Genomic DNA, 14,289 nt, shown 5'->3' on the forward strand with positions numbered 1-14,289 from the left:
AAGAGCTATCCTCCTTTTGTGAAAACATTTGTTCTTTCTAGACAGCATCTTAGTTGTTTCTGCATATACATCCTGTGTAGAACTGCTTCTGTCCATTCTAAGGTTTAGTGAAGAAGACTGGCTGTGGAATGGCCAGGTTAAGATGACCTTTGAAGACACCTTAAGCATAAAATCAGGGATTACTCTATAATGACAGCATTCTCTGTGGAAGACTTTTAACAACTCTGTATACATTAGGGCTTGCAGCACTGAAATTCAGTGTGCACAGGTTACAGCTACCAGGAAAAGAGTTTCCCAGAATAAAAAATAAACAGCAATAGTACTGGCTGGTTTGAATGGTGCCAAACTAGTTTTTATTTTCTTTTTCAGTGATGATATTGAGGAGGAATATTGTGTGTTGGCATCAAATGGGGGATACCTTTAAGGAACAACGCATGGGGTTGGTTAGTAAGGGGGAAGTGTCCATGACTAGGCAAGTTAATATCTCCAAAAGGTGTACTTGTAAAATAGGTAAATGCCAGCCTCCTATCATACAAGGTCAAAACATAGTTCAAGAAGAGTTGAAATGAAATTGCTACAAGCTGAATGCTATAAAAGTCACACTACATTGAGAACTTACATTTTCCAAACAGGATTTTTGTAAATGGCTTTCTACATTATAAGTGGAATCAAAGGTGGGAAGCAGTCGCAGTGATGTATTTAGGACCTTCTCCCTTAACTAGAATACTATCTTCTTGCACTTTCTCTGCACTCTGCTTATAACACTTAAAAGACTTCAAGTCACAGAGAATAAAATAGCCAGATTTTCCCTACTAGTTGATACTCATGTACACCACTGCAGCCTTCTAAATTACTTAAATTAGGTATACTTTACTTAAGGTCCACTTACCTTCAATGCACCTTTCTATATAAAATTCAAAATTACGGTTACTGCTCCCCTCTGAAAAGAAAACTCCAAATCAAGGAATAGCTCTACTCCCTAAAATATCACTCAACCATCTGCCTTTAAAATAGCCATTGGTCAGGGATCCTTCTCACGAACAGGTCCTGCACTCTGGAACAAATTACCTGCTGAAACATAGCATTAAGATACATCCTGAGCACCTGTTTAATGACGTTACTTGTAAGTGCTTAATGGCTACACTGTTTAAAAGGCTTAAAATTCTAAAAAATCTTACAGCCGTTCAACGATTTTCCTTTACTTCTTAGTCTTTCTGCCTATTTCTGTACTCTCTGTTTTTTTAACTCACTTCCATTTGAATTGTTAAACCTTTAAGAAGCAATTTCTTGTAACCAAACTGTTTTGCAACCCAACTAAATTAATAAAACTTAATTTAAACCTTCTACTGTATTAGAAATGCACCAGAACTGTATGACATTCTGCTTTATAAAAAGTGTATAATTGCATATGAACTTTTTAAAATTTTTCAACTATGTAAATTTAACAATCTATCATATTTATAGTGTATAATTTAAGTTTACTTTCTTTGTTTATTGCCTCTGAGCCTGGGTCACAGTTGAACATTTTGATCAGTCCACCTACCTGGTTATCAAAAAGCAAATAAATAAAGGTCCTAGCCTCCAGGCTGCTAGCTTGAGGTGTTTAGGTTTTGGCTGCATAGGACTCTCACCTTCCTGTTGCATTGGCACTATGCATGCTCCTCTTTGCTCAGCTGTAGTAGCTGGCTGGAAGAACCATGGCTGTATTGGCCAAAATGGGCTATCAAAATGAGATCTGCCTTGTCTTCCCTAATTTTTAATACTACTTTTTGGAGGACAGTAAGAGTGCATGTGTGTGGGTGGGGGGGGGGGGGATGCATACATCAAACTTTTGTTCTGGAACAGGGAAAAGGCACTCACTGCTCAGACTCCTCTACATAGGTGCATACAGCAAAACGTTTCTGAGCTGGTGGTTTACAGGGGAAGCAAACACATCTATCTTTGAAGTCACTTAGAAAGTAGTTAGGTTTAAGAATAGTGGATCCAATTTCCACCTTATTAGTTGATAAAGGATCTGCTTAACTGGTTGACTAGGGCATTTTGCACTACCATGATTTAGAAAGCCTGCAGAGGAAAGTTCTGCCAGATGGGCAGATCCCAAGTTGCCACTGCTAATCGACAGAGCTGGAAGGAATATGTTCTCCCTTGAGTATTAACAAACCAATTGACCGTGATGGTTGTAAAAATTATTAAGGGTTCTGTTTTCATGATGCTTTATTCTAGAAGGACCTTTCAAGTGTGAGCTGTGCTGCTCACTCTGGGGACTGTAATGAATTTTTGGGTAAGTCAGAAGACTATTCCACGTTACAGGGCACTCTAAGAAGAAAATAGGCCAACAATGACTCATATGTTAAACCTAGAAGGCAGGCAGGAAATGCTCTCAAATTTTACATTCTTTATTTTTTTTATTTATTACTAATGTATTTATTCTCTGTTGACTGGGTTAGTCCCACTAAGTTAGTTACTTCAACCCAAAGTGGCATTTATACTGCTAGGGGCAATTTGGCCAGGGCATTGGAGAAATTCCCCTACTTTTCATTGTTGTCAGTGAGGCCCATTTTGGGGGAACACTTCCTGTTTCCTTTCCAGGCTCAGAAACAGGGAGGCAGAGGGAGAGAGGAGATGATAGAGTGGTGAAAAAAATGAAGGAGAAAGGAAATATCAAGACCAGAAAATGTGTGCCGGATTCTGACAAAATGTTCCAAAGAAACCTGTTTGATGGAGATGAGTCAGCAAATGATGTATAATTACAACCATCCAGTTGGGAGGGTTGCAGGATGTTTTAATTAAAGAAATGGTGGTGCAGAGTGAGATAGAAAATGAAGGAGATGTTTCCTGGGGTGACATTTTGGAGAAAATACAAAAGAAGGATGCACAGACAATCCTGAATAATAGTGGTGAGATGGAAAAGAAAACATCTGTAGAAAAAAAAGGAAACAAAAGTGGAGTAGCAGAAGACAGAAGAAAATGAAAAACAGAAGTACGTGGTAAGCATTCAAACTAAAGAAGACAGAAAAGGACATGTATGAAGTATGGGACAATTTAACACCTCCTTTGGGTGTAAAAGTACGTGAAGTAAGAAAGAGCATTTATTCTGGTTAAAAAAGAGAAATTTTGTGATATTATTTCTAAGACTGTTTTTTCAATGGAAATTTTCTTGAACAAGAAAAAAGAAACACTGTAACCAATGGAATCTTTATGTGATAAAAACATTTAACTAGGAAAAAAAGAAAATGCATTTGCAATTTCAAACAGATGTAGAAAGAAAGACTTTGAAAGGGCATTTGAAAGTTTTATGTAAAGAAGTACTGGACATTACAAAAGTTTATGTCAAAAGGGATTTATGGACTGGTGGCTGGGAGTGTAATATTGTGTTAAAAATATAAAGAGAAATAATTATTACATATACCAAGAGTGATAAATGTTGAGGGGAATGGGGTGTTGTAAAATACTGGGGAAAACCCAAAACATTTAATAATCAACTGTAACAAAAGAAAATGTTATATTGGTGGGGAAATGGGACACACTGCAAAAAATCTGAATTAAAATGTTATAAATGTAACAAAATTGGACATTTATGGATGGATTGCAAAAATGAAAATGAGTAAGGAAAAAAAAAAAGAGAAGAAAATGAACAAAAAGAAAAAAATAGAAGTAAAAGACAGAAGAAAAATTAGATGAGAAAAAGGTAATAGGACATACAAGAAGGTTCTGAAATAAGTGATGAAGACTTAAATTGGGAGGTAGTAAAAGGGAAAAAAGAATTATATTGGTAAAAGGGTAAGAGACAGAAAAAAGAAAATGTAAAGGGATAAATACAAAAGGGAAAAAAAGGAAATGGATGAAAAAGAATACATACAGCTATCATGCCTCATAAATGGAGGCCATCTACAGACCCTGGAAACTACAGACCCACAAGTCTCACTAGTCTTATATGTAAAGCCATGGAATGAATTATCATGGAAATGATCAGCAGAGATATAGTAAGCCTTGAGATGCTGGACCCAACCCAATTTGGTTTTGTCAATGGCAGATCATGCCTACTCAATCTGGTGGACTTCTTTGAGAAGGTCATCAAAGCACAGGATGAGGGAAAAATGGTTCACACTGCCTACCTAGACCTGTCCAAGGCATTTGACACAATACCCCACTTGGTCATTGTTGACAAACTCAAGAGGTTATGTACAAACCCGTATGTCACCTGGTGGATAGGCAACTGGCTGACAGGACCCAGGAAGTTAGAATTGGGGAGTCCACCTCTACAAAGAGGCCAGTCATAAGTGGAGTCCCTCAGGGTTCAGAACTTGGACCACTTCTTTTTGGCATTTACTTCTCTGAAGTCAAGGCCAATGTCAGTGGTCTCTGGCTGACCAAATTTGCAGATGATTGCAAATTAGGAGCTGTCACTGAATCCCACACTAACACAAATGTTCTCCAGGAGGGGATGACATGGGCAAACAACTAGTGTCAGAGCCATGGACTAAAACTAAATGCTAAGAAATGTATAATAGTATCCTTTGGGAAGTCATCCACCTCTGGTAACTATCATATTGACAACAGACCCTCTAGAGTTGTCCCAGTAGTCAGGGACTTAGAGACACACATAGACAGTAATCTGACCTTTGACCATCATGTGTCTACAGTAGTGAGGAAGTCATTCTATTTTGTGCAACTTATAAACAAATGTATGGTATCCAAATCCAAGGAAGTCATTGTTCCACTGAATTCAGCATTCATCAGACCTATTATTGAGTACAATGCCCCCTTTGATATGTACCTAACCAGGCATATCCAACAAATGGAACGTCCACAGAGGTTCTTCACTAAAGGAGTGCAGGGCATAAGTAAAATGTCCAATGCAGAGAGCCTTAAGGCCCAATCCCTGTATTCTGTCTTTTACAGGCGTTTCAGGGGAGATCTATGCCTGGTATTCAGAGCATTGTCAGACCCCACTCTGATGGACTTCCTGCATATCCAGAAAACAAACAGCAGCAGAATTATTTGTTCTAATGACTTAAGCATTGCCTGTGATATAAATAGGACCTGCTGGAGAGACAGGTATGTATCCCAGAGACTATCCTGTCTAAGGAACAGGCTCACCATCCATATGAAGCAGAGTTCTTCCCTAAACCAATTCAAGTTCAACTTCGACAATCAGATGGGGAACAGGACATTCATCCCTAGCTTGGCACCTATGTCTCTAATGGACAGAGACAACCTGTAAATGGTTCATCTCCCAGGTGCATGCTTGTAAATGTTTCATCTCCCAAACACCTGCTTACACTTACCAGGAGTATCAGAACTTGTCAGAGATTTGGGATGCATGGCTACACTTAAAAAAGGCAAACACCGAAGATTCTGCAAGGATGGCAAGTGCAGAGGTCCAACCAGCCAAACAGCAAACCCAAACAACCAGACCAGTACAGTTGGAGAAGGAAAAGGACTTTATTAAAAAGTCAAAAACACAGCCCACAGACCAGTTTCGGCTCTAAGCCTTTATCAATGTACATACAGACTGTAAAAAATAACCCTTTTATAGGGTAACATATTCATAACTAACAAATCACCATAGGCAATTCATAAATATTTCTTTAATCCAGGTGAAAACAACCCCCCTAGTCTTACTATTCATGCGTTCTCTTTTTTCTTTAGGATGTTGTTCCAACCAATTTTACAACTTCTATTCCCCCAAACTTTATCAATAATAATAGATTGAAATTGAGCAGAGGGATGTTTTAAGGTATGCTTATACAAAGCATTATTGGGATTTTTATTCCTAATATTACTAAAATGTTCCGACATATGGAACTTAATAGGTCTAGAAGTTTGCCCTATATAGAATGCTGAACAAGTACATATTACTAGGTAGATAAACCAGTCTGTACTGCAATTACCAAAAACCTTAATGTTAAACAAACGCAGTGTATTTTTATTTTTAGATGTACATTCTTTCATTTGAACCATGTATTTGCAAAATGAGCAATGTCCACAAGGGAGAAAACCAACCAATTTGTTTCCCTCAAACATAACCTGTGTGGATTTTGGAATATGTTGGCTATGCTTGTAGAAGTTAAAATAACCATCCATTGTTTTTCTTTTCTAAAAGAAAACCGACCCTGTTTTCCAAAAAATGTGTGTAACCATTCGTCAGATAACAATATATCCCAATGATTCTGTATAATAATCATAAAATGATATGTATTCCTACCATAACTGGTTATGAACCTAATGGGATATTTATGTCAATCATGATTCCTGTATTTTAACAAATCCTTTCTGTCCATTGTTTTGACCTGTTTACTAGTTCAAGACAACTGTAATGTATTATAACCATGTTGGGAAAACCTGTGAGTCAATTCCTTATCTTGGCTGTAAAAATCTTCATCATTAGAACAAATTCTGCGGAATCTCATATACTGGGACTTAGGAATATTATGAATAATGTGGGGTGGATGACAGCTGGTTGCATGCAGCAAACTATTTGAATGAAAAGGTTTGCTATATAATGTCAAAACTAGTGTGCCATCTGATTGTCTATTCACCAACACATCCAAAAAAAAGATAGATCTCCTATCAAAACTTAATGTAAATTGGATGCCCCATTAGTTTTCATTAAGCTATTCAACAAAATCATACAAATATTGGACATCTGACTTCCACACTAGCCAACAGTCATCCAAAAACCTCCTCCAAATGTCAATTTCATCTACAAAGATGTTATGACTGTCGTAAATGATCATCTGCTCCAGGTAACCCATAAAAAGGTTGGCATAAATGGGGGCAAAAGAAGCCCCCATAGCTGTACCCTTTAACTGCAAATAACATGTGTCTTTGAAATAAAACACATTCTTAGTGAGCACATGCTCAGTCAAGCAAATAAAAAATGTGTTGAATCCTGGGCTGTATAATTAGTTTTTTTCTAACCAATATTCTAAAGCACTCAGGCCAGCCCAATGTGGGATGCTGGTATAAAGCGAAACCACATCTAGTGTACACATAAACCAATCATCATCCAATTGCGAATCAGAAATTATGTTCGGAAACTTGGTAGTGTCTTGAATGCAAGCCCTAACATATACTAATAAGGGTTTAAGATATCTGATAAGAAATTCAGATAATGGTTTTGTGAGAGAACCATTCCCCACAACAATAGGTCTTCCAGGAGGCTGAGTTGCATGTTTATGAATCTTCAGAAGAAGTTGCAAGTGTTATGGCAGTAGATCCTTGACTTTCAAATGAAATGAGACCTTATCAGTAATGATACCCTCACTAACTGCTAGATCTAAAAATGCATCTATCTCACCTTTAACCTAGCGGTTGTGTCCATAGACATAGCAGTATAAAACCTGCCATCTTTTAATTGTCTATCTGCCTCCGCTACATACATATTCCAATCCATAATAAATATTGTGCCCCCTTTATCCGCATTCAAGATGACAATATTTTTATTATGTTTCAAATTGTTCAGAGCCTCAAGTTCTGATTTAGACAAATTATTGGAAAAACATCTTTTGTCTCCCCAAGTACCAACATGTAAATCTTTTAACACACATTTACAAAAAAATGTCAACGTGCTTATTCATTGGGGGCACAAATGTAGATTTATAGAATGTAAAGGTAGGTGTTGAAGATTTAGTAGTATTGCTGGCATCATTATCTAAAAACAGTCTGAGTCAACAATCTGCAAAAAGAATTCAAATCCTGAACAAAAGTATTTATGATTTGCCTATGATGATTGGTTAGTTATGAATATGTTACCCTATAAAAGGGTTATTTTTCACAGTCTGTATGTACATTGATAAAAGCTTAGGTCCAAAACCAGTCTGTGGACTGTGTTTTTTACTTTTTAATAAAGTCCTTTTCCTTCTCTAACTGTGCTGGTCTGGTTGTTTGGGTTTGCTGTTTGGACCTCTGCACTTGCCATCCTTGCAGAGTGTTCAGTGTTTGCCATTTTGGATTTCCATTCTGCTGGTAGCTTTTGTTGAAGAAGGGTTCTGTTTTTTACTCTCTATTCAAGAGAGTTGTTTCCTTCCTTAAGACAGCATCATTTTTGAGATTATCATTTCATTGTTCATCTGGTCTTTGAGGATATTATAAAGCCAGCTTGGATCTCATTTTTATTGTTATAGCTAGTATTTGCACTTGGCAGTTTTTCCTGTCGGCTGATGCATTACAGTAACATTCAGCATTTTGACCTCTTTACTACGACTGTGGATTGGAAGTTATCTTTTGCTATTGGGCATACCTGTGAGTGTATTGTTTCCATTTGGAATCATTCAACGGTGACAGTTTTTTCCAGCCATACTTTGGATTTTGCATTATAAGATTTTTTTTATTTCTGTTCATGCTTCTGTAACATGTATAAGTTTGACTTGGTCAGCCTATCTAAAGGCCAATTGGTGATTTATATGGCCATTTTGTAAATGAAACCAGCATACTTTAGACATGGGCGCTTATATATTTTTTACCAATTTTTTGCTTTTGACTATTTTGAATCATTGGGGCGTATCCTTTTTTGTTCATTTTATCTAGATGTTCATTTTGGCTAGTTTATTTTGCACCTCACCATATATATTTTGGGATGTGTTTACTGGGACATTATCTTATTAGACATTTGTTGGATGCCCTGTGTGGTTGTGGTTTAAAGAAAATATACATTCTTTTTTGTTTCAATCTTGTTATGGTGGTCTTTTGATTTAAGGGCTTTATTGGGTGGTGTTTGTGAACATTCCATCTGTTATATTGAAGAAAACAACTTTAAACCCTTTGGGGCTTCTTGACTATATGTGAACGTCAGTAGACCTGTGTTTGGTGGCTACAGCTCATAATCACTTGGATTCGAGTCGGGAGGCTCCATTTAAAGGACTAGGTTTCTTTGTTAAACATTACCATCTTCTATTCAAATTGAAACCGTGGAAGTTGTGCAGGACATCTTTAATACTTTTTGGGACTTAGAAATAAAAAGGTCTTTTTTGGACATTCTTTCTTTTGGATATTGTTCCAGTAATACTCATGGTCTACATTAGTTTAGTGGCCAATGACAGTTTTTGGAATTACACTTCTTAGTTATTTGAAAATGTAATATGTGTGCATGTTTTTTCAACAAATGTACAACACATGACCTAATATGGCCATTAATACTTTTTGTATACATCATATACATGAAGTTTTATATGTTTGTTAAACATTTCTTCATATAAGGGGTGATTCATATGTTCTTTGTGCTTGGTGGTCAGTATATGTAATTTGCTTTTTATCAGATATATGAAGCTCTTGCGATAGGTTTATATTATTAGGGACATCTCACCTTTAGTATATACATAATTCCATCTTACAATATATATATATATATATATATATATATATATATATATATATATATGTATGTAATTCTAAGTGTTTTTGTATACTCTGATTTCATTTGCATAGACAATCTGTTATTGAGGTTATCTTTTTCATCTGATATGGTGTTGGATGATTGAGTGTGGTGGTTGTTAGTCATTGTGGTGATAGTTAAAGTATAGAATACACCACACAGCATTGCCTTTGGATCTACATATAGTAAGGATCTATTGGAACTAATCATATTGCAAAGATGGAATTGATGAATATTTTGGAGGGGCTTTCTGCAGATAAAGACATAGGGGTCTTTGGTTTTGATGCTAACATGGCAGGTCCTTTTAATCAGGAATCTCAACAAGACAATGAATGTGTTGAGTTATTTGATAAACTACTTAAAATATGAAGAACCTTAGATCTTCAGTTTGGCATATCAGGCTATTTAAAGTTTATATGTCTAGGGGGATCTCACCTAGGGAACTTCGTGTTAAGATTAAACCCTTAGCTAGACAGGCTGACAACATTTTGCTAAGCACTTAGGCAGATATACAACAAACTGCTGCAATGCTTTTTGTTAAGGCTTTACATGCTTTCTATAAATGCAAGATTGATGGTCAAGTGTTGGAAGTAACTAGTCTTTGTGAATTGGCAAAAAAGTATAGTGATCAACAAATTTATAAGATTTGCTTCCAAAAACTAAGTAGTGATTTATTAGTCTTTGAAAGAGAATTAAAAGAAAAGAAATTATGTAAGTTTAACAGAGATAGTAAAGATTACAGTTACGGTAAACCTTTTGAACAAACTAAAAGTGTAAAATTTTCCCAGAGTGAGACCAGAAAAACTAGTCAAAAAAGGAAAAGGAGGAAATCTATCCTCAAGAAAGGTGTGAGTGATACCTCTGGGGAGGATTCCTCACCTTATACTGATACAGAACCTGATTCCCAACAAACATCACCAGCTTTAAAGAAAAGCTGTTCTTTTTCAGAGGGTGGTCCCATTCAGAATAGAAATATGTCACATCCCTTTTGAACAAGGCGGAGGGGAGGGTGCAAACATAAATCGAGATGTATCTTTAGAAGCTTTGCTGAATTTTCTCAAACCTCAGTAGATCATGTTGATAATGTACACAATATTTCATCTGCACCATTGTCAAATATTGAATTGAGATTGTTGAATAAGGGATTAAACTTCATACCTGGTTATGTTGTATCAGAAGATACTTTTTAGGATTTGACTTCTTTTTGCAGATTGTTGAATCTTAGACTGTTTTTTGATAATGATTCTATCAATACTACTAAATCTTCAAATACCTTTATATTCCATAAATCTACATTTGTGCCCCCAATGAATAAGCATGTTGACATTTTTTATAAACGTGTGTTAAAAGATTTACATTTTGGTATTCAGGGGGACAAAATATGGTGTTACAATAATTTGTCTAAATCAGAACTTGAGGCTCTGAACAATTTGAGACAGAATAAAAATATTGTCATCTTGTATGCAGAAAAAAGGGTCACAATAGTTATTATGGATTGGGATATGTATGTAGCGGAGGCAGATAGACAATTAAAAAATGGCAGGTTTTATTCTATGTCTATGGACCCAACCGCTAGGTTAAAGGTGAGATAGATGCATTTTTAGATCTAGCAGTTAGTGAGGGCATCATTACTGATAAGGTCTCATTTCATTTGAAGGTCAAGGATCCACTGCCACAACACTTGTATCTTCTTCCGAAGATTCATAAACATGCAACTCAGCCTCCTGGAAGACCTATTGTTGCGGGCAATGGTTCTCTCATGGAACCATTATCTGAATTTCTTACCAGATATCTTAAACCCTTATTATTATATGTTAGGGCTCGCATTCAAGACACTACAGAGTTTCTGAACATAATTTCTGATTCTTAATTGGATGATGATTGGTTCATGTGTACACTAGATAAGGTCTCGCTTTATATCAGCATCCCACATTGGGCTGGCCTGAGTGCTTTAGAATATTGGTTAGAAAACAAAATCTCATTATACAGCCCAGATTTCAACACATTTCTTATTTGCTTGACTGAGCATGTGCTCACTAAGAATGTGTTTTATTTCAAAGACACCTGTTATTTGCAGTTAAAAGGTATGGCTATTGGGGGCTTCTTTTGCCCCCATTTACGCCGACCATTTTATGGGATACTTGGAGCAGATGATCATTTATGACAATAGTTATAACATCTTTATAGATGAAATTAACATTTGGAGGAGGTTTTTGGATGACTGTTGGCTAGTGTGGAAGTCAGATGTTCAATATTTGTATGATTTGTTGAATATCTTAATGAAAACAAATGGGGCATCCAATTTACATAAAATTTTGATAGATCCATCTCTTTTTTGGATGTGTTGGTGAATAGACAATCAGATGGCACACTAGTTTCGACATTATATTGCAAACCTTTTCATTCAAATAGTTTGCTGCATGCAAACAGCTGTCATCCACCCCAGATTATTCATAATATTCCTAAATCCCAGTATATGAGAATCCGCAGAATTTGTTCTAATAAGGATTTTTACAGACAAGATAAGGAATTGACTCACAAGTTTTCCCAACGTGACTATTATACATTACAGTCATCTCGAACTAGTAAACAGGTTATGACAATGGACAGAAAGGATTTGTTAAAATACAGGAATCGTGATCAACATAAATATCATCCCATTAGGTTCATAACCAGTTATGGTAGGAATACATATGATTTCATGAATATTATACAGAATCATTGGGATATATTATCAGATGAATGGTTACACATATTTTTGGGAAACAGGTGTCGGTTTTCTTTTAGAAAAGGAAAAACAGTGGGTAACCACTATACACCTAGCCAACATATTCCAGAATCTACACAGGTTACACTTGAGGGAAACAAATTGTTTTTCTACCTTATGGACATTGCTCATTTTGCAAATACATGGTTCAAATGAAAGAATTTACATCTAAAAATACACCATGCTTGTTTAACATTAAGGTCTTTGGGTTATCTACCTAGTAATATGTACTTGTTCAGCCTTCTATATAGGGCAAACTTTCAGACCTATTAAGTTCAGAATGTCATTACATTTTAGTAATATTAGTAATAAAAATCCCAATAATGCTTTGTAAAAGCATCCCTCTGCTCAATTTCGTTTTATTATTAATGATAAAGTTTGGGGGAATAGAAGTTGTAAACTTGGGTGGAATAACATCCTAAATAGGAAAGAGAAAGCATGGATAGTAAGACTAGGAGGTTTGTTTTCACCTGGCTTAAATGAATATTTATGATTTGCCTATGGTGATTGGTTAGTTATGAATGTTACCCTATAAAAGGGTTATTTTTCACAGTCTGTATGTACATTGATAAAGGCTTAGGGCCTAAACCAGTCTGTGGGCTGTGTTTTTGACTTTTTAATAAAGTCCTTTTCCTTCTCCAACTATGCTGGTCTGGTTGTTTGGGTTTACACTTAAAAAGGCCCTTGTGGTCATTAGCCAAATAAACAGCTACGACCCAATTTGAGCTTGGTATAATGGTTAAGGTGTTTGACTCACAGACACAAGGTACAGTGCTTAATTTTCACCTTGGGAAAGGATACTGGCTAGGCTTAAAATGGCCTATTAAGAAAGCTAGCCTAGTAATTTGCTATGAATTTAAGGAAAAGGGAAAATGAAAATTTTAGTGTGCTTTCTGTAAATGTGAATATTATTAAGAATAGAGTAAGAAGAATATTAATTTTGAAGTGGTGTAATACATGTGATGTAGATGCAATTACATTAGAAGACAAGATTTTTAACAAATGAAGAAAGATTACAAACAGAAAATATGAGGAGGAAAGACCATTTGGAATTTTGGAACTGAGAGATGTTCTGGAATAGCATTATTCTGCAGAAATACAGTAAAGATAATAGATGGAATATTAGCAAAAATGGGAAGATTAACCACTGTAGATTTAAAATGGAAAGAAATATACAGAATTATAACATTTTATGCTTATGCCAACTGTAAAGAAAGGGAAACCTTATTTCATCAGATTTTAGACTGTGGTGATAAATATGAGTATTATAGCAACAGGAGAGTAACTGTGATTTAAGAGGCAAAAGTAAAAAAGAAACAAAATGATATAAGAAAATGTGAGAAGACATGGTAAGTTAAAACTCTTAGACAAAAAATCATGAACTTACAAAAGGGGTATGTATAGAATTGAAATAGATTATAGTATTGTAAGTTTTAGTTATAGGAGAAAGGAAGGTAGTTGAAACAGGATTTTCTGATCATATTGAAATATGGCTAGAGATAAAAGAAAACAAGGAATATATAGAAAGAGGCAAAGGAATGAAAAGGATAAATGAGAAAGCATGGCTTGAAGAAGGAAAGAGTAGTAATACAGTTATAGAAAGATTGTATTACTATGACATAATTTTACAAACATTGGTCTGAATGGTGGATGATATTTAAGGAAACATATAAAAATGTTTCTTATGGTGTCAATATGATGTGAGAAAAAAATAAAGAAAAATATAAAAGAGCATATAATGATGCATTGGAAGATTTAGAACACAATAACAGAAAGTCTTTCAAACAATTACATGAAAGAAATCAAGAAAAATATAAGAATTGTTGTATAAGCAAAGATATTTTTACAAGGAAAAAAGTAGTAGTATTGAGTTACTTAAGCAAATTAGTAAAGGAAGATGATAGTGTAATGAGAGAAATAAAAAAATGTAAAATGAGAAGTAGAAAGAACTCAGGGAAAAATTATGAATTGTGTAGTGCAATATGCAGAAGAAATGTTTAAAGAAAAAGAAGGTGGTGAAAAAACATGGAAAGTAAAAAAGTCAACAGAAAAAGAGAATAGAGTTGGAAATGGTGATTTTTTTTAAATGATTTAGAGACAGAGCTAATGATAAGTAAATATGTTTGACTACAGGACCATTGAATGG

Source organism: Protopterus annectens, chromosome 6.part1, assembly GCF_019279795.1.
Source record: "Protopterus annectens isolate FY-2018-M chromosome 6.part1, PAN1.0, whole genome shotgun sequence".
Taxonomy (NCBI): Eukaryota; Metazoa; Chordata; order Ceratodontiformes; family Protopteridae; genus Protopterus; species Protopterus annectens.